The following is a 26,550-nucleotide window of genomic DNA, read 5'->3' as shown; positions in this document are numbered from 1 at the left end:
CATTTCTCTAAATGGGGCACAATCTGAACCAGTTGTGCTGTTGAAAGATACTGTAAAACGTAAAGTTGACAGAATTTATTTAATAGTAACAATGGAATGTATTGATTTTTTTTTCCATATAACTTTGCAGCAACATACAGTATTGACCATTTTGAAACTATACAAGGGATTTCGTGGACAGTAGTAGTAGTAGTAGTAGTAGTAATCATGGAATACTGTACTTAAATAACAATTGTTAATTGTTATTATTTATTCAATAAGTATGACCGCTTTTATGAGTTGCTTAGAGAAACAGCATCAGTATAAAAACAGAGGCAAATTCTGTATGTAAGGAATGGATACTAGAGAATGGCTAGTGTATCACCCATAAACTAAAAGATTGAAAAACATGCAAGGTTATTAGGCAAAAATAATAACTAATAGGATCATCTGTATGGTAACAGGATAGTAGTAGAACAGGGATAGTCAGCATGAAGAAAATATAGGCCTTGCTGGACTACATTTTTTAAGTTCTTTAAACAAGCAACAGCAATACTGGATACAATGTACTGTATGTGACATGGTATAATTAAAATTTCAATAAGACTTTTTCATAACGTTCCTTAAAAAGATTAATGTTTAAGCTGAATGCTGTGTGTATCCAAGGTAATAACTACATTTGGATTGAGGGCTTGATAATGAATAGAAAACACAGAGTACAGATACAGTATGTGATGAATTCTCAAATAGGGTAATATAATTAGTTAAGTAACGCACAGATTTCCAGTATATCAGGGCCACCGTTCTTCTAAATTTATTTCTGATAAATGATCAGGTATTAAAGTATAATCTGCCAACTAGTGAAGTTCCAGAATGTACCAGAACAGGAGAGATAGCAAACACTGTTCAAGAAGCAAAGGAAATTAATTAAAAATAATTTAACATAGACACGTGTAGAGTGTTACATGCAAGTAGCCTAAATGAAGGTGGCAAACGCTGTGCTTTATAAAAAAAGACTTAGGTTTTTATGTTGACACACCATGTTCCTCCTCTAGACAATGTGGGAAAGCACTAAAAAGAGGTAAAAAAAATCATGGTACTGTATCTCATTAAAAGTGTAAAATTCAAAACAAGATGTGTAAGGATTCCAGGTGTGTTGTGATTATGGTAGTGCCTGAGGTGTTGGGGTTCGAAGCCTCCCTCCAGTGCCTTTTGAGATGACTTTTAGAGTGCGATGTAAAATAAAGTTCATTGTGATTATATTTCAATTGGGCGGCATAATGGCGCAGTGGTTAGTTTTTCTCCATCGCAGTTCTGCAGCCCTGGGTTCAATTCTTGGGGTGCTCTCTGTACAGAGTAGCTTTCCTCCAGGTGCTCCGGTTTCCTCCCACACTTCAAAGATACACAAGTAGGCCAATTGGCTTCTGTAAAATTGGCCTTGGGGTGAGTGTATGCATCTGTGTTTGTGTCTGTGTGTCTGCTCTGCGATGGACTGGTGTCCTCTACTAGGTGCATCCTGGCTTGTGCCTTTTTATTAGGAAAGATTCATTCCTAAAACACGAAATTGTATATTGCTAATAAAGTGATCTTAAAAAAAGGGAGTGCGGAGCGGTGGCTCTGTGGCTAAGGATCTGTGCCTGTGGCTGGAAGGTTGCCAGTTCAAATCCCACAGCAGGCAGAGGAATCCTACTCCGTTGGGCCCCTGAGCAAGGCCCTTAACCCCAACTGCTCCAGGGGTGCTTTACTATGGCTGACCCTGCGCTCTGACCCCAAGCGTCTCTCCCTGTCTGTGTGTCTCATGGAGAGCAAGCTGGGGTATGTAAAAAAGATTAATTCCTAATACAAAAAATTGTATATGCCTAATAAAGTGATCTCTTTTCTAGTTGGTATAGCCTCTGTATTGTATAAAGCTGTCAGAAAATGGAAGGATGGATCATATTTTAATTATAGAATGCACTAGTAAGACTTCGTTGAGAACTGTTTTGGTCCAAACACAAAAAAGATATTGTTAATACATTTTTAATGTTGTTAGTGTTGAACAGAGAAGAATATATGAGGAGACCTGAATCAAATGTTCAAAAACCTCAGAGAGACAGAAAAAGTCTAAAGCGGCTCATCCAGTCTTTTCTTGAAAGAAGCCAGCTTATCCTTATTTTAAGTACTCAAAATCCACTGACACACAAGATCGCGCTGAAAAAAATCAACCTAATGCAGTGACATCACCAGTGAAACATGAAGTAGACGTTTGCATAGTCAATACAGAGAAGTATGTTCATGTCTACTTCATATAAATGTCTACTTCACATAAATGCTTTATTAATATGATAAGAACCCTAATATTATATAGAATTATAGAATATATATAATATTACATTATATAGAATAATGAACTAGAATAAAGAACTCTAATGATCTCATGTACCTACTGTATGACACTGCTGAAGAACCTAGATGCTTGCAATTGATAGTAGTTTGTAAAGAACAACAACATAAACAAATTAGTATTCAGAATTAATTTATCATATTATTACAAAGCCAAATAATTGTATACTCATACATGTTCATAGCCATTTTGTTATTATTAATTCCAAGTGGATATTAATAAAAAATCATTTGATCATTTATTGTAACCAGTATGGTTCACGAAATATTTAGAGGCCATTTGCTTAGTGCACATAAGATTTAAGATGGCTGTACAGTTCCTTCACTTATCATTAAAAGCAACAACAAAACAATACCATCTTCAATGTATATACACATTGAAGCATTTTAGAACTGAAAACACTTGTATTGATACCTAAATACAATATTTGCTATTCAAACATATATTCTTCAATGTACATACACACTGAAACTACTTGATTTCTAAAGATAACTAATTCATATATTTGCATACAATGTAATGAAAAGTTGTATTATGTCTGTAGAAAACATTTCAGGTTTGGTTTTATTTTAAGATTATGTGTATGAGGTGAGTTAATGGTACATGCAGAACAGATGAAACAATTCATAACATTTTCCCGAAGAATAAATTAATGCAAATTGTTTCAACAAAGTGAGAAGCATCTCATGCAGACAGAAATATGCTAAACATTATAAGGCTTAAAAAAGAAGAGCTCACATAAAATTGTATATTTTCATGTTGAAAAATATTCACTAAATGTAACACAAAAACTCATATTTTGTGTGCTATTTTTTTAACGTAGTATATCATTGGTTGGTTTATCACTGAAAGACTTGAGAAAACATATAAAAGATTTTAAGAATGTTTTTCAAGATCTAGCAACATTTGTTCAGACTTTCAGGCACAAAAATAGGCTCGCGCATCGCCTGCTGAGCTCTTTGCTTTTGCAGGCTTATAAAAATTTTATCTTAGAGCTGACGGTGTCTTCTGGGATTGGCAAAATGAGACGTGACAGCAAAGTCGTGAGATTTTTCTCACTGCAGTGCTCCCAAGATATGTAACACTGCGCTGCTGGGGACGCTCAGCACTCAGAGATTGCATTGGTTTCAGCCAGACTAACACCAGCTACTTTCAGATGATATTGCCATCATTTTAACAAATCCAATAGCCAACAGATAAGCAACTGAAACTGAACCTTAACCATTCACAGAAATAATTGATGAACTGGAAGAAAAACAATGGCGACAGAACAGACTCTGGGGGAATGTCTGCCTTTAATAATATTCCTTATAATCTTTTCTTTACTTACATTTAAAATGGAAATCACATGGGGGTCAAGAACAGTCACGCCAGCAGATCTTTATATCCATTTCACAGCCGCACAAAACAGGTATTACATTATTTGAAATGGGCAGAGTCAATATATTGATTTTGCTGTTTCTTAGTTGTTGGCTTATTCCAAACATAAACATTATCAAGTGACAACAATTCAATTTAGAACATTTTGTATTTGATTTGAACCAAAAATAAAACAAAAAATGTTTTGGGAAATTACTAAAAAAGAAGACCTTTTGAAAATGTATTTTGTTGGACCTTTCTGAATACAGTTTTGTCTAGTAAAACAATTGAACAGCTACGGCGAAATATTCCCTTTTCTTCTCATTCATCATTTAGCCTTTACTATCCTTTAAACAACACCATACAAAAAGAAAAGCTCTAATTAATATTATCCTCTGAAAGTCTGTGAAAGATCAACTGGGTATTGCATGATGTGTGTTAAAGGGTTAAATATAAAACAGCTAATTGAACAATTGAGCGATAAGGGTGCCCACACACACCCATTTCAGTGCAGACAGGCCTGCTGCTGCCACAGGAAATTGAATGAACTATTGAAGCAACATAAGATAGGGCAAATTGGGCCAAAGCCATAGCAGTGATTGAACGGCAGTGGTGACAGGTGTTCTGTCTGATGTGATTGGCAGGCAATGTTTAACATGCTGTGTTGTTCATATTAGCACACTCATAACAATTACATTTTCTCAAGATTCAAAGTGCTCGTTTAAAAAATTATGACTCACCGTCATCAGCTTCCATTGTAGTCTTTTTTTTCCCCCGGTTAGTCATTTTACTTTGTTTTATACACTTTTAGAGAACACCTAAAAGCGCATCTTCTTACAGTGAGGGATTCTACATGATGTATCTTATATTATTGCAGAACCACTTTCAGTGCAGAAGACAATGAAGAAATACATATAAAACTGAGAACAGGGGCAGTTTTTCACCCAAAAGGTTTGTGGGAGTATGGAACATGCTACCCTGCCATGTTGTTGAAGTCCACACACTTGCTTCCTTGAAGAAATTACTGGATAAGTGTCACAGAGTGAACAAAATGAGGGTGCAACAGGTGTCAAGCCCTATGTTGACTTTATGTTTGCATAGAATGGCCAGTGTCTCCTCAAGCCTACCCTTAGCTCTTTCTTGTGTAGACACTCGTTAATTACCACACAGTTCGAAGGTGACATGGGATTGCGAGACAGGTATAACTGAGCCTCAGAATGAGAGGAGGGGGGACTAAAGAACAGGCCATTTGATCAAACAAGTACCACTTCACACTCAACAACACATTGAAACACACGTAAACCTACACATACCTCACACTAAACTATCTGCTCATCTGGAAGTTTTGACCTAGCAGTTTAGGCACTGAAGGAGAAGGCACTCTGGGCTTTCCAAGCAATAAGAAAGGGGCTTTGATATATCAATCCACCAACAAGAATCTGACTCCAAATATTTGAAAGTATAATCCAACCTGTTGCCCTATACGGCAGTGAAGTTTGGGGTCCACTCCCAGACTAGAATTACACTAAATGGGACAAATGTCCCATAGAAACAAACAAAGACAAAAACTCTAAACAATGTGTGCAGGGCCATATTAGGCCAATACCCATTACTAATTATTATACAGAAGATGGAAATAAAGTATTGGTTACACCCTAAAAGATGCGACCAAAAAAATACTACCACCACAAATCCCTGCTGAGCTGAGCCCAACGGAGAGCCCTCCGAGCCAGCTGGTCCTGAGGCTCACTGGCTCAAGCCACAACATCATCAGCCAGCCTCAGGACAGCAGTGCTAGAGCACCATAAATCAGAACCAACCACATCACAGCACAGATCAAATAACAATATATCACACACTGGGACACACACAAAAACAACATAAACTGGAATGCACAGAACCCTAAACAGACAATACTCAGTAGCCACATATTTGACCAAGTTAAGAAACAGCAAAAAAATATAGACCCTGACAAAGTACAGGCTCAGTGACCACAATCTGGCCGTAGAAACTGGGCAACACAGGAAGACCTGGCTGTCCAGAAAGGACAGATTGTGCTCCCACTGCCAGCAGGGAGAAACAGAGACAGAGATGCACTTCCTACAGCACTGTGACAAATATTCTGGGATTAGACAAACATTTTTTTTCCAAATTAACAAATCTAATCCCAGAATTCCCAAAACAACTCCCAGTCTACTTGGGAGAGGGGTGAGGGGTGAGGGGATATAAATACAATCAATGATGATGGTACCTTATTCAACTCAATTGCAAAAGGCATTGAAACAATCCACTCAATTCTAAAGAGAATCGCCAGTGAAACATAAACCACAGGATACAAGCGAAAGCTACAGGAAAGTACCTTTTCTGCAATATATGCTCAGTTAAGAAATGAAATAGAGAGCAATGATTTATTCTCAAAGACTTGTGGTGAGAAACCAATATTTCTTGACCTGATCAGGAAAAGCTTGGTCAAAGTTTGGAAAGTCTGCAGTATTATAACTTTAATAGGCACATGGAAGAACTGGGCATTCTTGCCTTTTTGTAAGGTCTGTCAAAATAAAGTCATCACTGCTATTGGAATCACAGCTGTGCATCAGCAACAACTGTGACAAAGAATGGTAGGTTGTCCTGTCTTATGCAACAGCTGACAGATTCCCCTTTTATTGTAGTCAAGCCTGGGGAATCTGTACATACTGTATTAACTTCTATGTTATTCCTAAATGTGAATGTTACAGGTAGCACCCAGACCAATATTATTGTTTTAACAGTTTTCAACCCTAAATGAGTCCGTGACAGCACCCCGTCCTTCACTTTGTTGAACCTTAAGATTGAGAAGCAGTGAAATACCTCTCAGTGGATGATCCCATTTGGGACAGTCCTCCCCACTTGTCTTCCTTCCTACTGTGCTGGCCGACACAGCAACGACCGAGGCTGCAACCCTGTCAAACTCTTCCCTGCTCTCAATAACCGTTTCATCCCGGTCTTCCTACGCATAAACGACTCACCCAGAAACCCCAAATTCACTCCTGTCCTTGGAGCTTTTACTTTACACCACTCCTTACACGGTTCACCCCAAGACTGAGTTCCAGCTGCACCCCTTATTCGGATATCTCTGATCTCCTTCAGATCATACTGCTGGCTGTCCCTTTAAACAACCACATTTCCTCAATCCTATCTGTATCTGGCACCTTCCAGGGTGAAATCTTTGCTTCCACTCACTCTGGAGTCTCCTCCATTTCTCATTGTCCCCATGACCAAACCCTTCATCTTAAACTCACTGAACCCTTAAACTGGTAAATCTTGCACCAACAGGTGATGTCAAACCGCTCATATCCTCATGCACATTAATTTATGCATCTTCTCTGTGTATCTGGAGTGTACTGATCTCCCAGATTAACCTAATTCTGACACCAGAATCAAGCTGTAGCTGCTCTGCGACATTAACAAGAAGACCCAATCTTAGGGTTCAATACCAAAATGCATTGTGAAAATTGCCCATTTGAAATAAGAAAAACCAAGGAGGTCGGATATTAAACTGTTACTTTTTTTATTAGTAATAAAACTAGTTAATGCGAAAATCAAAGACTTGTTTGTCATTCCTCATGAAAACACTAAAAGTTATTTTCTTCATTTAAAAGCAGATGAGCTGAACAAGTTGTAAAATCAGAAATCAGAATTTTCCATCAGAAAGCAGAAACATGCACTTTATGCCCATGAAACATAGTGGAGCACATGAATGACACTACCCTGTATATACTAAGAGCACTCGAGACCTGCTCTATGACTCATTCATGTCTTTTGAAGCCAAGATCGCTTTCAAAAAGCAGCTTGAATGGGGGCAGTTGCTGCATTGCCAGTGTCTCCACAGAGATCTGGAAAGGACCTGCAATTCCCTCTCAACAGAATGCAAATATAGCAACAGAAGTAAAAGAAAAGCGTGTGGGTGTGTTTGCACAGAGAGGAGCTGTAGTGTGCATGAATGCATGTGTTTGAAGGAGATAGGTTTCCGTAAGCTCAAGAAACTCAATGGGATTGTGATGCAGGCAAAGGAGTTTAAGCTGCAACTAGCGACACTATTGCAAAAAAATACCTGCATGCAAAGAAGACTTGCAGAGCACAAGGAAAGCATTCAGCAGACGTCAGCCCTCAGGTAGCTGACATCAGAAACCTCCACACAGCAACAATCACAGGAGGCTGGTTTCACTCCATTTCAACAAGAATCAAACAGAATCCTACTGAAAAAATAGCATGCGACATTACACTACAGACAGCATTAAGGTTTCCAGCTGAAGCTTTCTGAAGCAATATGCATTTCAAACAGAAAAAAGCAGACTGCAGACTTTTTGTTTTTCTCTGAAAATGTTTTACTGTTATTTTTCTTACAGTGCATTCTGGATGACATTATCCTGACATATTTAGCATGCACAATTCTGTATGAAAAGTGCAAGCACCACAACTAAGAGCAATAATTCTGTTTCCCCATGAATTAAGCATGTTAGCCATCTTCTTTTTATTTGCTTGAAGCTCATTATTCAGCATGATTAAACAGTGCCTAGAACTGGAAAATGCTTGCGGTTTCTCAAGGTTTCTGAACCCATTTTTTTTATAATGAGATGTTAATAATTTCATTGTCAAAATTATTTTGGTAGTGTCAGATATAGATGCCAGGAATCCCAGGGGGGATCAAGGACTTCCTCTTAGCACAGAAGCACACCTCGTTCCCTGCTTGAAAACTGCCTGATATCCGTGTCCCAATCCTCTGCCAAGCGGAACTGCCAAACTGGGACGTGTCACTGGTGATGCACAAAACTGACTGTAGGGTAAAGGACACACAGATATAAGGGTTCTTGTGAATTAATAAGCTCTATATTTAGACCTAGACTACCCTGCTTCAATGCTAATTGAAAGAGCATTTTAACCTTATGAAAGTATGTTCCCCTTCCTTTTTTGATCTTCAGTACGGAAGAGGCCTAAACAATTTGTCAGATTCCCACTTTTGTGAAAATCTTCTTTAGGAAAGAGGTTTGGTGTTTTTGTTTTATTATTGTTTAGTTTTTTTTTTTCATGTGCGGTGTTTATGATGCTATCTTTAAAGTTGACACAGAATGCAGTAGAGAAACAGAGATAAAACCTGCTGCAATGGAGTCCAGTCTTGCAACCTTCTATGATTGCCGTCTCTCTGACCTTAAACTAACATGAACTGTTCAGACAGACAGCTTCTTCCTTACTGGTGAATATAACAACATTTAGTTCATAAAATATATATAGTACTAGAAAACAAAACAATTTATTTATTAATAAAGGTGACTAAACAAGATTTCCAAATCACTAATAACTGACCCTGTTAAGGCCTGTAAAATCTGCAGGCCTTAGACTGCAGCACTACGGTTACAGACTACTGAGTTGTGATAAAGTCAACATTAGGAATATTAGACTAAATATTTTGGACTGTACAGAGGTGTTTCTACAGCTTTACTGGCAGATAGAAACACCATCAGCTTGTGACACAGTGAAATGAACATTAATGTAAAAAAAAACAGCAGTGATCCTTGATGTTGAAAACCCCCAAAGACTTTTTTTTTCAATTTAGCTTTCACTGATATTTACATCCCATATCTCTTCTGCGTAAAATATATATGCATCATCTTGTAATGTTACCAAACAGAATGTCGCCGAAATTAATCATCTAGTCCTGTGTTTAGGTGTTCCCTCTGGTTATTCTCTCGTATAATCTCTCCCTCTGTAACTTCATTTTAGATTTTTTTTTTGGTTCTTTCAATCTAATTTAATCTAATCTAATTTTTCTGTGTCAGTGACATTCAAGCCTTAAGTATATACAGTATATATGAAGCCAGACACTAATATACATCCATTTTGTAAATGTTTCATCCCTTCAGTGTCACAGGGGAATCAGAGCCTATCCCGGGAAGAAACATGCACAAAGCAGGATACACCCTGGACAAGATGCCAGACCATCGCAGGGCACACACACACAGTTGTTCTACTTTTTTCCGGAAGTCAATTAACCAATCAGTATTGTCTTCGGACTGTGGGAAGACACCAGAGCACCCAGGGAAAACCCATTCGAATATGGGGAGAACGTTCAAAGCCCACACAGAGAGCACCCCAGGAATTAAACCCAGGGCTCCAGTGCTGACAATATTAAAGACAATGCTAACCACTGTGCCACTGTGCTCATTTTGTCAAGTGGAAATAGGCTGGCAAGAGGTGAGTGGCCCTTTGACGAAAATGGATTAAGTACTGCAGAGTTTTACGGGTAGTGTCTTTGAAATTCATGGTGCAATTTGAAAGGGAGTCAGTACCAGGTCAACACGCTGCATGCTGAAAAATGTGAAAATTTCAGCCTGCTGAAAAATGTGCCAGAGTCAGAGGAAGTGATGACAAGGTGGCACCACTTATATACATGTCTGAAGGACATTTTAAATTTTTGGCATGCAAAGAAATGTGCAGTCCCAAAAAAAAGAAATAGGTGTCTATTCAATGACAAAAGGACACATCAAAAGTGCACATCAAAGAGTATACATAGGTATACAGGGAGAGACAGTTCTCATTTGGTAGAAATACAAAAGTGTATCATGCTGATCAATTTCAATTTACAGAAGCCGATTGTATGAAAATTGCTCAGCCTTGTCTTTCACATTCCATGCACCCAAAGCAAAGTCATATTAAATAAAAAAAATATATTAATTATACATAAATAAACAACACTCCTATTTGGGTATACATTTGGTTTAAATTAATCTTTCATGCGGTACGTCCTGCTTTGAGGGTAGTCTAACTAGATACATTAAACCTCTAAACTGGGTTGTAGGAAACTAGAACAAGTTACCCAGCCATTTTGTTGATGCCAATACACTAGCTTCTTTCAAGAAGCATATGAATGAGATCTTGAGATCCACTAGCTGCTAGCAACTAAATGAATTAGTATTTGTAACTCTTCCTTTGTTCTAGTTTGATGTTTTACATTCAGGTTTCTAAGTCTCTGTTTACTACCTCCAGCACTGTTGCTGTACCCAAACTTTAAATCTAACTCATCCTTGTTAGTAGAATCTTACATATAAGGCTGGCAGTTCTTGGTTTAACTTTTGTTAAAATGTATCATCTACAGTACATCTGCTGATGCAGCACCTTGTGTCTGGTGAGTCTAGGTTATCAACCTACAGTGTGTCTGGAAGTACAAAATGGCCATTGTAATCAGACCCAGGTGTTTTTTAATCTTTGTATGTTTTTTCTAATTCATTTTCAGGATTATTTACGGTATATCCCCCCCACACACACACTTCTAAATTTGATTCTTATTTCAAATGGCTTTGTTTGGATCAGTTTCCCATTTCCTTTAATAAGACAAGGTGTATGTGCATTCAAAGCAGGTGGTTTTCATTCAGATTACAGTAATTTGTCAGTGCCCATATGAATTTACCTTTTTAAGTGTGCTTGAACTACATATATCAGTGCCTTGCAAAAGTGGAGCATAATACACATAAAGTCTATGTATAGCACGTTACAAGAGGTGACTATATATAGATGTTTACAGTGTGAGACTCCACCTGTGGGTAAAAGGTAGATATCGTGGCACAATCCTTTCTTAATAAGATAATCCTATCAAATTCTAGTAATATTAAAAGAAATAGAATCTCTTACTTGAGGCATACTTAATTAAAATTAGCATTTCTGTTTACATTATTGGTAGTAATTGTGCAAGGGATGGTAGATTACAGCAAAAAGCTTATAACTCAAAAAACAGCAATGATTAATATCATCAAGAAATAAGAATATACTCCTAGGGGCATGCAGATTTTAAAAGATTCTGGATGTGTCTGTTTTGGCTTTAAGTGATGTTAATTTAATCTACACACTTCCTGAAGGGAGCTGAAGAAAACCTATCCTGGTAGAACGGGGATCAAGACAAGGCTACACCTGGGACAAAGCACCTGCCCATCACACATGCAAATACGAAAACATGAAGGGACAATTGTGAGAAACCAATTAACCCAGCCAGTGTGTCTTTGGAAGATGGGAGGAAATGAGAAAATTGGGAGAAAATCCACAGGCACATGGGAAGAAAATGCAAACTCCACACTTAAGGAGCTCCAGTCCAGTGTCAAATCCAGGACCCAGGAGCAGTGAGACAGCAGCACTAACTGACATACCACTGGGCTGCCCATCTATATCCTCCATATGTATAAAATCGAATATCTAGTTTCTAAATAAGATACTTATATCAATAACTTCCAATTACGAATGACATCACAAAAACAACTGCCCTATATGTGGGACAGAAACCTGAAGCAGCTTCAAACACCAACATTATAAAGTCACAGGCTCCTGACACGCTCTGGGAGTCACTTAGCTCAGTAAGATGAGGAAGCCCACCCCAACTCTGACCACAGCCAGCCCAGGAGACAGCTGTACCACAGTAGGCCAACTGTACTAACTGCCCTGTTAGGGATCCCCATTCTGGTGTCCACATGAGCGAAACAGCTGATGTATTACTACCCATACAATACCATTATAAATCTGAAGTATCTCTGAAAGTCACGGAATTTACTAAATAAGAGCAACTTTTGACAAGATAATCCAGTAGGAACTGTGTATTGACATTAATTAATTTCAAATTAATTTCCTGTGTCTCTGGTTAGGTTTGGATCCGAACTAGGGTGTCCTTTAATAGACCCAGATTGCAAAAAAGTGATGCATTATTAGACTACTTCAATTTTGATTTCTGTGAGAAAGAATAAGGAGAGTACCGTGAAATGGAAGGATAAAATTATGGTTATTCTTCATATTATTTAATTTTATTTTAATGGATATAATTGCTAAGCAAGAAGGCACTTTAGACAACACTTCTTAGATCAGTGGCCACTGTGTCCACTGCAGGGCTGAGAAACGCTTACTTTCTTGCCAGCAGCCATATCACCCTGCAACCCACTGAAGCTCAGCAGGTGTGAGCCTGGTCAGTACCTGGATGGGAGACCTCCTGGGAAAACCTAAGGTTGCTACTGGAGGAGGTGTTAATGGGGCCAGCAGGGGACGCGCACCTTGTGGTCTGTGTGGGTCCTAATACCCCAGTATAGTAACGGGGACACTATATTGTAAAAAGGCACCGTCCTTTGGATGAGATGTACCAATCATGGCCTACTTGTAATCCCCATCTCTGAACCACATACAATATGTATAGTATAAAAACATTTCTGGCATTCAATGCAGCCCCCTTACAAAAGATCTGGAGTGGAAATCTGAATGATGCAACACCCTGCCGGGGTCTCTGACATTTCTTTTCCCCACTAAGAATCCGAGTTAATTGCTGATCATACACTCTTGCACAGAGAGAGACGATTTTGAGTAGAATACAATTACTGGAGGCTTCAGGCCAGCTCTCGGGTTCTGTCAACTCATCAAAGTAATTCATGCTAACACAGTTCAGGGCAGGGGCCGTGGGTTTGTCGCATACTGTATTCTTGTCTCCTGCTTTGTCATGGCGCTTGGCCTAGAATGAATGTTCCAGAACAGGTTTGTGTTGCAAGCATTTGCAGTCACTTGATCTGAAGTTGTTGTTTTTTTGCTGAAAAGATTAGTTCTGCCACTCTATAAAGTCCTTACAGGAGTAAGCAGAATTATATGAATGATGTATTTAGGCTAAAACAAGGGGCTTAAGCTACTGAAATGCCATTTGTCCAAATATTGATATGATACTGCCAGCTCCAACCCCAAAAGCTCACCTCAGACAGACTGTAGCCCTGAAGACAGGAGACCCCCAAACACTGCACTGCAGCTGGGTGAGCTGGTATTTGTAAAATCAGCATACCAAAGTTAATAGTTCAAAACAGAGCTCCTGCAAGAGCAAAAAGTCACCTAACAACATAAAATATTAAACTAAATGAGAACATTAACACTTAATATGACCATATTTGTTTTGGGTGGTTGTATCTGTAAGACTTTAAGGTCCTCCTGAATATTATTTTTACCTCAGAACTGCAGTAGTGCTCTACACAAACATGCTGCAAAATCAATGGGATGACTGCATATTAATTAAGCCTTTAACATTCATTGTAAGCTCCTCAGGTAAGCACTGCACGGATGTCCTTGCAAAACTGCATGAACTGTCATGCATTAATGATGCTTTAATAGTATTTCAGAAAGTGTCTATTGCTGTTGAGATTGCTGTAGTGTAATTAGAAACCTGTAACAATGCTTTATGATGATCACACAAGCTTTATGTGCTGATTAGATTCCACCCATCAAAGCTGCTGCCCTAAGCACACAAATGTATCAGTCCTGCTTTTGCCCATTTATTGAAGAGGGTGTTACTAACAGCCAATCAATCACAAGTCTGACCTTCAAGCTTTTGAGGTGGTTTCACTGGTGTTTAGACTGGACCAAAAAAAAAATTATAAACCAAGAAGAATGCCAAATTTTTACTTCTATTTACTATTCACAGTAATACTTCTTTTCAGGAATAATAATCATTATTTGCCCGGCTTCAAATGTTTAATTATATTGACCGGTAAGATATGTGCAGTTCAGGTGGGTAACTGCGTCGGCATGCGTAGTCTGCAAAGGAACACGTAATATTACTTGGTTATATAACAAAGTTTATTCCATGCTGAAAAGAGAAGAGAGAAAACACAACGTTTCAGCTGTGAAGCCTTCTTTAGGTGTGAAAAAGACAGGGCAGACAGCAAAGATTAAGTAGCACAGAAGAACAAAAGCTGGGAGAGGGGAGAGATAGAGAGATAGAGAGGCCATTTAGGAAGTGCAAACTTGAGAGGGGTGAAGAAAAGTGTGAAGTCAAAACTGTCATGAGAATAGAGAAGATTACACGAAAATAAGTTGGTCATTGAGAGAAGGGAGAAGGTGTGAACCTAGTTCCAAATGACAATGTGTACAACTAGTCCTACTACACTTCTGTGTTTGTTCCCACAAGACTGAGCACAGTCCTGATGCACAATGCAATGAAAGTTCAAAAGTGAGTGATTCAGCATTTCTGAAAAAAGAATAAGTAATCCCCTGTATTTGTTCAGGTGGGTAGCTGCGTCAGCATGCGTAGGCTGCAAAATAACAAGTAATAGGTTTATTCCATGCTGAAAAAAAGAAGAAAGAGAACACAACGTTTCGGCCGTGGAGCCTTCTTCAGGTCTGAAACGTTGTGTTCTCTTCCTTTTTTTTTTCAGCATGGAATAAACCTATTACTTGTTCCTTTGCATCCCCTGTATTTGCTAACCATGCTAAGTGTGCTGTCCGTACCCATGGACACAAGTTCATCACAGTTTTCAGGATGTCTTCACCTCTTATTTGATTTTTCATTGGCAATTCAATTCCTCATGAATACCATTTTGATATATCATCTCATAATACACAGTTGACTAACATCATGTGTTGGTTGTTTAAACCAAAGCAAAGAAAAAATAAAGTAAATGTTCTCAAATTCTGCATTTGTGGCTTGTTGATGGTCCATTTTCAGAGCTCTATCATGCACTGTCATAAACTGTTTTGGCAGGTGTTTAATTTTTATAAGATTTTATAAGATATCTCTTCAAATAATCCCCATCACAAAAAGGCTTCCCCGTACTTAACATGCAGTATGAACCTTACAGAAAACTTGAAAACTTGCAGAATTTATGTTATTCCCTTTTTTACCAGCAGGCTGTCTTGTCCAACATTATTTTTTACTGCAGCTCCTTGCAGGCTTTTCATGGTGTTTTTTGTAAATAAATATTGTTTCAATTAAGATTTTTTTAGATTTGTTTTGTTTGAGGATAGCCTCTCTCTACAAATGAAACAGTATGGAAACACAGACCCAAACACAGGTGCATACAACTCTTGTCTACTCCTTTTGAAAATTACAGTACTCGTCCTCTCTCTTCCTCTTGCACTTTTTTTATCAATCGAGCTCAGTGTGTTACATGCAAAGATAGTGGGATATCTTGACCAATCAGGGTCTGGATCAAGAGGATACACAGACCCCACAACAAGTGACTGGTTGTTGAAATAAATAGTGAATTACTAGGTGAAATAGACAAAAAATAAACATGCTGACTTGAATACTTCCACTTTATTTTCCATTTTAAATTTGACAAGTTCCTTGTATTTACTGAATGACTAAATAGTCATATTTGTTTCTGTATTAAGCCATAGCTTGTTGACCCCTTGCTCCAGGTCCATCAGACTCTTTGGTTTACATTTGCAACCTGCCTTCTTCAGTTCAAACCACAAATGTTCAACTGGATTGAGGTCTCGAGATTGAGATGACCAGTCGGGGACATTTATTTTGTGAGTAACAAGCCATTTATTTGTTGATCTAGATACATGCTTTGAACCACTGCCATGCTGGAATATCCATTTCGAGTCAAGCTTGAGCTTCTTAGCAGGTGGAATCAAGTGTTTGTTCTGGTTTGACCAAAATGGCCAGGTACAGTACATGTTGTAGTTCATGACTCCTTCTATCTTAATGAAGGCTTCAGGACCCTTAGATGCAAAACAACCACGATATAATAAACCACCCATCTTTTTTCACAGTGGGCATGAGTATGAGCTCCACCTTTTTTACGTCGAACATAACATTGATGAACATGTCCAAAAAGCTCAATTTTGATTTCTGTCGACCATAAGGTATGGTTCCCAGTTGCCATTCAGATGTACATTTATACATCTGAGTCACGTCGTTTTGATTCACCCTTACAAGAGGCTTCTTTCAACACAGCTATGAATCCCACATTCATGCAGGTGATGCTGAATGGTAGTTTCTGGCACATCCTGAAAGATGGCAGATGGCATTGGAGATCTCCATCTGTTATCTCTGGTTTTCTCCCAAAACTCTTGACTCACAGTCCATGGTGCCAATATACACATGTATCTCCATCCTAACAGGGTTGCCTCTATTTTATAAGATTTTTTTTTTAAATAATGGATACTAATAGTAGAAAGCACTACATTCAGAATGTTGTAGATTCTTTTAGAGCCATCCCCAACTTGTGGTGATGCATACTGTCTTTGAATTGAATGCCAAGTATAACACAATCCAGAATCCAAATCAGGGGTTGGAATGAAGCTAGATCGAGAGTCCAAAGAGACATACAAAGCAAGAGACTTTGCAATAACTCAGATCAAAACTCTATAGAAGAGCCCAGAGCACTGTGAGAGCAAACCTTAAGTATCCTGTTCCGCACAAGGCAGGGTACGGACATAGGTGGAACAAACTTCCTGTCTGATTGTGTAACCATGGCAACCAACTGAGGCGTGGCAGGCTGCCATGGTAACACTAGCTTGCTCCACTGTGCTCCAGCTGGGTTAGAATGACAATAAAATTCTATTATGATTACGTTCACAATGTATACATTCATTATGCTATATGTACGGTATAGGGTTTTTAGTATTGTTTTAAACAACACTCATTATCCAATCCATACCTTTCTATTGTATTATATTTTTTGCTCTTTTTTCATCACAGTCATGACCAACTCTAGGGTGTCCTCATGTAAATTTCTAGACTTCCTAGGAAAATAATAAAATGTCCATCAGAATTCTTGAATGTACTGAATTCAATCCTGATTTCAGAGTATCGTGTTTTATGTTTTCAATCATCCTTGCATACAGAAAGCGGACAAAAGAACATATGTTGCTAACCTGGAAAATGATAATAAATGTAAGAATCCCTGAAAAAGAATTTCAATTATAGTGAAACAAACTGGATCCCTCAAACTGAAAATTATATTTGGATAATTCAATCATCAAAAGAACTGTGACAAGCGACTCAGTGAAACTACAGCAAATCAAGGACAAATACAATTTGGGGGTCTCTAACAGAAATTAAGAGTAGACCAATTCAACACTTAAAAAGAAGGCAATTCCTCACATGGTATTCTGGAAGCACCTACCCAACTATTGAAGATGAGAGGAAGATCTGATTAGAAACAGCAAGTACCTCCTTTTTAATTAGTCTGCCCATCACTATTCCTTGTACTGTGTATACACTTTACCTTACATATACAATATACTATATATACAGTATATACTGTATATATATTATACTATTATTTATTTCTGTTTATATGTATTTATTGTTTTTCTGTATGATAATACATTGCTCTCTTTTTGCAATGTATTGTGAACATTTTATTTAGATTTTCCCCCTGTTTAGATATTGGAAAAGCTAACTATACCAGAATCACATACTGAAAATCATATACTAAATCACTTCTGCAGGTAATTTGTACCAGTGTCATAGCAATGGACCCCTGAGTATTAAACTGATTATACTTATCCCTTCAGTAATGGGAATCAGACAGGATAGGATATCCTTTTCAGCAAAGTACCAAGAATGTTTTCTAGTACAGAGAGTAGAAAAACTATGTTTTTCAAAATACACAACAGAAGAGTGAAAGCAGACCTTTCACTAATTATCCCAGTTTTAAATAATTTATTACTCATAACACTTAATTTCACAGCTGCATACCTTAACTTTTTTGAAGGGCATTATTTTCTAATAATAAAAAAAGTTTCAAATTTATTATCACAAACGTGACTTACTTTGGAGATTCAAACACTCCAGAGAGAAAAAAAGTACTGCATTTATTATTTATTATTATTTTTTCCCAAATGAACAGAACAATTGACTGAACTGTCCATTGACAAAGGAAGATAAAGATTTGAATGTGGTGGCACTGTAGCATTTGACAATACTTAAACTATGATCAAATACATTACATGGACTCTAAAATGGGATTACATCTACTAAGTTGATCATAAATAAGGCCTTGAGAAATTCAAGTGGAGGCATCAGAATGGCCTAATTGATGTCAAATTCAATACTTAATCTCAGGATACTCCTCAGGCTACTCTAATGATACAGACCTAGCCACTGAGAAATCAATGCTCCAGCTATTGGCCAACTGTACCACCTAATAATAAGGAATAATTTTTACAAGTAACCGCTGTGTTTAAACATTGCTCTCATGTTAATACACTTTATCATATTCACATTGACATATGCCATTTAGAAAATTGTTCATTAATAGGACACAATGTATTTTGTACTAGGATAATCAATTCACTGACTGGTAAATATAATGTAATGTGTGATTGCTTAAACCTTGTTTTCATTGCTCACATACAAAGGCAACCAAACTGACATTTCATCTGAAGTCCTAATAGTGTGATCGAATTGTGGGCAACTAAAACAAAATGCATGAAAACTCCCAGACTGCAGTGATGTCCACTTAATTTGCTTTTAGGACACGGATGCCCATCTCAGAAAAAAACATGTGTATTGCTTTAAAATCTTGTAGCACCAAAGTATCTTTCTAACAGCACCTTGCCCAATCTTACGCAGATATGAAAAATTAAGCATGATATAATTATGCTGAAGATACGGTTTTCTTAAGTAAAACAAAGTCCTTCCATCTTTTTTTCTGACACATCACAAGAAAACGATAATCCAGTTCTATTGTTTCATCTTTGGGATTAGGGAAGACACACTCTGAGGAGTCGTTTGTGCTGTGTTGCAAGGTAAACTCATTAGTGGCTTCATCTTACAGAGCACAAGGTCACAGCTTAAGTAAATGGTAAAACACTAACCTCCTTGGAAACCCTGAGACCCAAAGTGAATGTCAATTAAGATGCAGAACACGTGCAACAGCATCTCAAAACCGGATAATGTCAGGATGCCTGTTGTGCTGTGGCTGAATTAATAGAAAGCCTGGCACATGATAATGATTTGACAGTCGGGTCACATTCCATACCAGCAGAATGAGGCAGGAATCCTGTATCTGCAGTAGGGGAATACCTGAGAGAAAGGCTGTTCTGATTTCTTATCTGTTGTTCCCTTTTCTCCCAATGTCAAAGTAGACTGCTTGGAGGTCAGTGTTTTTAACATTTTCTCACTGGCTGGAGAGAAATACTGCATAGTTATGTATGTAAATGCCCTGATACAGAAAATATATAGACCATTATTAAAGTGTATTAGCCTACTTTCCTATTTTTTTAATTACAAATTAACATAACTAAACATATACATCCTGACTAGAAAAATATGTCTTGACAGTGAGGATATACAGTACAGTATATTGTTCAAAGTGCTCACGGCAGCATGTTTTTTGAAATCACATCTCCAGTTTTCAGATTTTCAATGCTGCTCGTTAACTAAATGCTACTTATTTATGAACACAGGTAAGATTTCTTATAATCTGTCCACAGTAGCAACTAGAAACTACATTTTATATTTTATCTTATTTCTTATTGGTCAATGATTTTCTTTTTTTTCTATTAGAAGAAACCAGCAGAAACCAGCCTGTGCCTATACATACCACAGAACAGACTGCTGTATAACCGCAGACAGTGGGAACATTTCAAACATAACATCCCCAGGGAGCACAATACCACTCATTTCAAAACGAAATAAACTTTGTATTTCTTTTGTGTCAGAAAGTAATAGTAGAATGTTCTTTTTTGGAAGAATGGTTGATATTTCAGGAGGAATCGTCTAATCTTACGGACAACACAGTATGAGACAGCAAAATTGGTCTAAAGGCTGCGAAACACAGCACTGAAGAATGCCTGGTCTTATTAATTGGCTTTGCTGGAGTGCAAGTGTGTCACAGCAGCAGAAATAAACATAAATAATCTACTATTGACATGTTAGCTGGTTACGCCTACAGCTCGTGATACAAGTGCTCCAAATTCTGTGTTTATTTTACAACACTTAAAGGCAATTAGGACCTATTCCATCCTCACTACATAACAGTTTAGCAATACTTACTCATTGTCCTCTGGGTACAGTTTTTAGAATTATTATGGAAACATTGTCATTGATATGGCCACTGTTGAAATGAATGTTTTGAATGGACATCCCATTCAACAAAGAGTGAAAATAAATACATAAATTTATAGACCAGGGGTTGGCAACCTTTCAGAAGGGGTTTGCCAAGAGTAAGCTCATGCACTTAATAATAATTGCTTACACGTATATACCGCAGAGTGATGAAGTCATTTCAGAGATGGGAATTATTAGGAGGCAATGATTGGTAAAGACCAGTGGGAAATTTGGCCAGGATGCCGGGGTTACACCCCTACTCTTTTCGAGAAACACCCTGGGATTTTTAATGACCACAGAGAGTCAGGACCTCGATTTTATGTCTCATCTGAAGGACGGCGCCTTTGTACAGTATAGTGCCCCTGGGTGAGAGTCCCCTGCTGGCCCCACTAACACCTCTTCCAGCAGCAACCTAAGTTTTTCCCAGGAGGTCTCCATCCAGGTACTGACCAGGCTCACACCTACTGAGCTTCAGAGGGTTGCCAGTTGTGAGAGTGATAACTCTGTGACTTGCTGACAAGTAAGTAAGCCTTTCTCAGCCCAGCAATAGACACAGTGGCCACTGATCTGAGAAGTGCTATCTAAAGTGATTTCTTGTATAGCAATGAAACCCATAAAAGTAAAACTTAATAATATGAAGGATAACCTTAATTTTCAGGTACTGACCAGGCTCACACCTGCTTAGCTGAGTTAGTATGCATATTTTACCATGTAATCCTTGCCATTGCTTTCCCTTACTGACACTTACTGTTACTGGCAGAACGGAAACCCTGCGTGTTCACGTGTGAAAATACCTGTTCATAGAGTTATGTTGATCCAGCTACAGTACAGAGAGCCATTTCCTTCAAACAGTCAAATTTCAACCAATTTTGCACTGTGCAGTTCAGGGTGGTTTTGGCCTTCTTCTGACAAAAAGATCTTAATTGCATCAAGACGGTCCACAAAGCATGCCTAAACTTAAGGCTTAGCCAATGAACAAAATGTTTGTTTGACTTTACACTTACAGGAAGTGTGAAAACTGTTGCCAGTGGCTTTGAGTGCAAGCTTTCCTGTGAAAACAATAGGCGAGCAAAGCTTAAAATAATGCAGTAAATAAACAAGCAAATGTTGTTGTTTTTTCCTGCGCTGGATAATTATCACTGGATAGCATGTTGTAGACAATTACAGAATAGTCAAGTGTAGTTTTTATAATTTATTTTAACTTAATTCCTTATTGGCTTAAAAGACTTTGATTGCATGTGCTGTAAAAATCCCTCTGTGTGCCCATTGTGGTACACGTACTATACATCATTGAGCCCTGATACAGACACACAGATTGTTTGTGCAGACAGCTGACCTTTGGTACACACAGGCTGAATACCACAAGTCCAACATTTCACAGACAACCAGGTATTATTGCCCACTGATCCACTTTCACCTCAATCTACAGAGATTTAGGGTATTTCAGCTCTGCCATTACATGTCCTTGTCATGAATTCCTGAGCATGTATGGGCTATTTTCAACTAATCTTGATGAAAGTGTATCCACTTTCTGTGATCTCTCATACTGGTTCTGTAACAGATACCTACAGTCCTAACGAACACGTTTTCTTACCTCCTACGCAGACTAACCGCCCCCTTATTGTGCCACAGACTAGCAGAAAACGGAGTAATAATAAGATCTCACAAATTGTGAGTGTGTTAAAATGAAAATCATGGTCTCTCTCTCTTCACTACAAACTCCCATAGCTCTCTGGCTGAATAAATTGTATCTCTTTATGAGGGAATCATTTTATTTTCACTGCTACTCCTCTCTTTTTTCATTAGGTCTCTGGTGTCGTTAGTTTTCTACTGCAGAGTGAGACAGAGGGCACTAAATGACATGCAGTTCAATTATGCACATCATTTCTTGTTAATTGCTTGAATGATATGCAAGGGGAGGGTGCATGTTTTAACTCACTCAAAATTACCATTCACATTTTGTACCTCAGCTTTATAAATGACTTACGGAGCTGAAAAGCTCCCATAAAGGCATTTCATACGAATTTTTAAGAAATGAATGATGCTTACACCTGCAAAACAGCAAAACTGAAATCTGTTTAAACAGTAGTTTAAAACTAGTGTGTTGATTTTAATTCCTTCTATTTCTAAATTACTGTAGAACCTTTTCTGACAATTTGCCTAATAAAGGTTTCACTACCAAAGGTTGATCATACCCATCATAAGAAACCTTTTCCTATGTGTGATATTCACTAAATGTTTTAACTACTGTTAGAACAGCTCAGTCAACCCTAAACATAAAAATGAACTCAAAACACTGCTTGTTATACTTTTGTGTGGCAGAACCTGCTGAATAAATAATACGACCTTTTACTAGGTACAATGAGTCAACTGTTTCTAAATGTTTGTATTGTGTTACATGAATTTACATGCCTCATTGTCTTCATGACTCACAGAAGCACTGTGTATTGGTTATTTGCTGTATAAGCACTCTACGTTTATGATGAAAATGTGTTAGTACTGTAGGAAGAAAATGTTACTTAATAATAATTGGAATTTATTTCATCTGCGTTTCTGAAACGTTTTTTGATTTACTGTTGCAAAAAGGATTTTTTAAAACCACCTGTATAAGCATTTTGGAAAGTGGACACCAGCAAAGTACAGTAGATGCAGTGAGCATAAATGAGGTCAATGTGATCTGGTTTTGTGGACAGAGACTCAAAAGAAATGTTTCTAAAACTGAGTTGGAGACAAGATTTTGATAAATACATACAATTTACTGAGATATAAAATAACACTACTGACCAATCTGCTTTGGTAACAGCACAACAAAGACTAAAACCCCTGTGCAGACATTATTTGAATACATTGTTTTACTACTTCATCTATTTAATAGCATTTCTATATTATAGCAATACCAGTACTAGTTATTACTGAATATTTTCACTGCAATTGGACACTAGAGAATACTGGAACCTGCAGAAGCAGTTATATGGAGTGTCTTGTAACCAGAAATGTTGAAACTGAATTCTACTGTATAAAGGGTAAGATAACACACAGTAAAATTCAGTAAAAATAAACCAATATGTTGCTTGTATAAGTATTCAGACCTGTGAACTCAATGGTGCTTTGGCGAAAGCACCTTTGACAACAAATAGAGCTGCACTTTTATTTGGGTAAGTTTCTACTAATTTTGCAAACCGACCTGGTGTAATTTTTACCCACTCATCTTGCCAGATTTGCTCAAACAGGTTGCTTGAGGATCTCTTTCCACAGATTCTCAATAGAGTTCAATTCAGGACTTTGAGTGGTCCACTCAAATACATTCATTTTCTTATTTTTACTATTTTGCTATTACTACTAATAATTCCTTACTTGCTTTTCTGCACACCCCACTCAATGAACTTTACAGGTAATGCGTAGACCCACCTGAATGATGCAATGGTAGGCAAAGTGGGCCAGTACGCTCCCCAAACATCAGCTATCAGTGGGGAGGACAGCAGAGTGACGAAGCCAATTAATAGTGGGGATTATTAGAAGGCCATGATTGGTGGGGTAACACCAATACTCTCTTTAAGAAACACCCTGAGATTTTAAATGACCACAGAGAGTCAAAACTCAGTTTTTATGTCTCATCCAAAGGATCGTGCCTTTTTTTAAAGTATAGAGTTCCTATCACTATACTGGGGTATTCAGTTGGTTGCCAGTTGTGAGTTGCAGGGTGTAATGGCTGCTGGCAAGGTGGAAATTCATGCTCGATTTCTACTTTATGGCTCACATAAGTAAAGTTAAGAAAAATAATTGTTTGAGAAAATAAGTATAAATGAAAATATATTGATAAATGTGGGGTACCTACTTCTTTGGAGACAACTGTGAAAATTAGATGTTTCCTTGAGAAACAGGAAGAGACCAGATGAGTATGCCCTTATATCACTTTAGATAAAGTGCAAGTCCCTCAGGGTACCTAAGTGGGAGACAAGGTGAAAACCTGTTAAGAGAGACTTGTATAAAACATATTTATATACTTCACATCTGGTTTTGGAGATAGCACTTCAAATACATATCACAACAATAATATTATGTAATGGCTATGTTATTAACATTATAAAACATTGCTATAAAGTACATAAAATGTAATCCCTAGATATACATAATCAGTAGCAAATCTGTTGTCTATTTTATACACTGTCTTCTCTTTCACAAATACTATACATATTTTCACAGAAAGCAGGTATTACAAAAATATGAAATATATGCATAAATAAAATGTCATTATGTTATTTTGTGATGCGGTGAAACCTTATGAAAACTCACATACAAGATGGAATTATCTGCAGAAACAACAAACTCCATCCCTTTGAAATATTTCATTAACTATAATCTTTCAACACCAAATGATTTCAACTGTAATTATTATTGTTTAAGTGTAATAAACCTTTTCAGAAGGACAATTTTTAAAATAATTTTGTATTGTCTACCACAGAAGATAATTCTGAATATTAAGACCCACAATCCATGATGTAAGCCAAAGATAGTAAGGACAGTTTTTTTTTTCTCTTCTAAAATTAATCTTTTATTGCAAACTAAATTTCCCATTAGAAAAGCATGTACATGAAGTTAGTTTGTAAATGCATGTACTTTTACCAAATGTAAAAAACTGTTTGGCACTGAATTGTGTCACAGATTGGAGTCATTCCATTTTCTCTACACAAGAGGTTGTGAACTTCATCAACTCAAGGTTTTCTTGGAACTAGAGTATGTTTCCAAGATTGACATTAGATAAATTCTCAAGATCCAAATACAACTACTGTACATGATATGATCACTGAAAGCTTTTTGTTAAAATATTATTCCCCTCAGATATTTAACACATAACCTCCAGAATAAAAGCAGAACAAATGTTAAGTAGCACTCAACACTTAACACTTAACAATGTTAGTAACACTGCTTGGTAACACTTCATTAGGACAAATATTTTTAGCAAGACATAAACTTAAATAGAGTTCCCTAACCACAGGCATTCCATGTGAAATAACGCCCCCACTTTCTTTAAAAAGACAATCCTGAGATTGAGATGATTACCATTTTCATTGACATTTACTCAACTGCACTTCTATAATCTTTAGGGAGATATTCCTCTTCCCCTCCTGTCCATAAGGCTACCGGTTTAGCTAGGCCTAAAACAAAGGAACATTGTAGTATTGATACTAATCCCCAGGACTGCCATTTTAACTTTTCCATAGACAAGGTAATACTTTTTGCTGGTGTTTTAGAAATGGATGGGCTGATTTTTTATATTATTGTTTTCCTGATAGGGTTCCCATTACTAAAGTGTTACACATTTCGTGCTCTGCAGTAAGAAAAAGGATAGAGTCTACTCAAGCGTGTTACTTTCTGTGTAGTGGTACCTCACTACCTCAGTGTCTATGGCCAGACACAAACATCACAAACAAAAAACAGGAGAACACATTTTTATAATATTAGCCTATTACTTGTACCATGTTCCAGTGGGAAACTGCATAACAAACTGTGGAATTTGTACCATACTGCTACGATTTTCTCTGAAATTTACTCTAACCTGCTGGCAAATTCGATTATTACAAATCTTATTTTTGTTATAATTTTCAAATTCCTATAATATCAAAAGGTTGAGATTCCTCAAAATGTAGGCTTTCTACACAGACCATGGCATGCAGAAAGTGTTATTAAATAAGATAACTTCGGCACATTATATTTTAAAGAATTACAGAACTGAAAAGTTTGAAACACATAGGGAAAAAACAACTGTCTTATGTTTCTGTTCCTGAAGGAAGCAGACACTTTCATAGTATAATTTGGAAGACAAACAGGTGTTCTGTGCATTCCTCTAAAGACTTCACTTGTTCATTCCCCTGGGGGAATTTCTTTGCACTGTCCTAATCTCTCTCTCACCACAAGACAAATAATGTCACACCCTAATGAGCTCTACAAAGGAAATCAATGCAAACAGCAGCCCTTTCTGTGAATTTCAATGGACTGCAGA

At 37.4% G+C, this 26,550-nt stretch overlaps 1 protein-coding gene across 3 annotated transcripts in view; it reads right to left on the bottom strand.

Annotated features, from left to right (window-relative positions):
- fars2 (phenylalanyl-tRNA synthetase 2, mitochondrial) overlaps nucleotides 1-26,550 on the bottom strand; it is a 192,858-nt gene that overhangs the window by 156,559 nt on the left and 9,749 nt on the right. For 2 of the 3 annotated variants that reach the window (XM_088643636.1, XM_088643638.1), the window contains exon 2: nucleotides 24,385-24,492. The exons of the other annotated variant lie outside the window; for it this stretch is intronic. The gene's annotated coding sequence lies outside the window, so the exon portion shown is untranslated. The remainder of the gene's footprint in view (nucleotides 1-24,384; nucleotides 24,493-26,550) is intronic. 3 annotated transcript variants of the gene reach the window in all.

This window comes from Lepisosteus platostomus, chromosome 8 (genome assembly GCF_059453375.1).
Source record: "Lepisosteus platostomus isolate fLepPlt1 chromosome 8, fLepPlt1.hap1, whole genome shotgun sequence".
NCBI lineage: Eukaryota > Metazoa > Chordata > Actinopteri > Semionotiformes > Lepisosteidae > Lepisosteus > Lepisosteus platostomus.
Note: the sequence above shows the minus strand (reverse complement) of the source record. Positions and strands in the feature narration are given on the sequence as shown.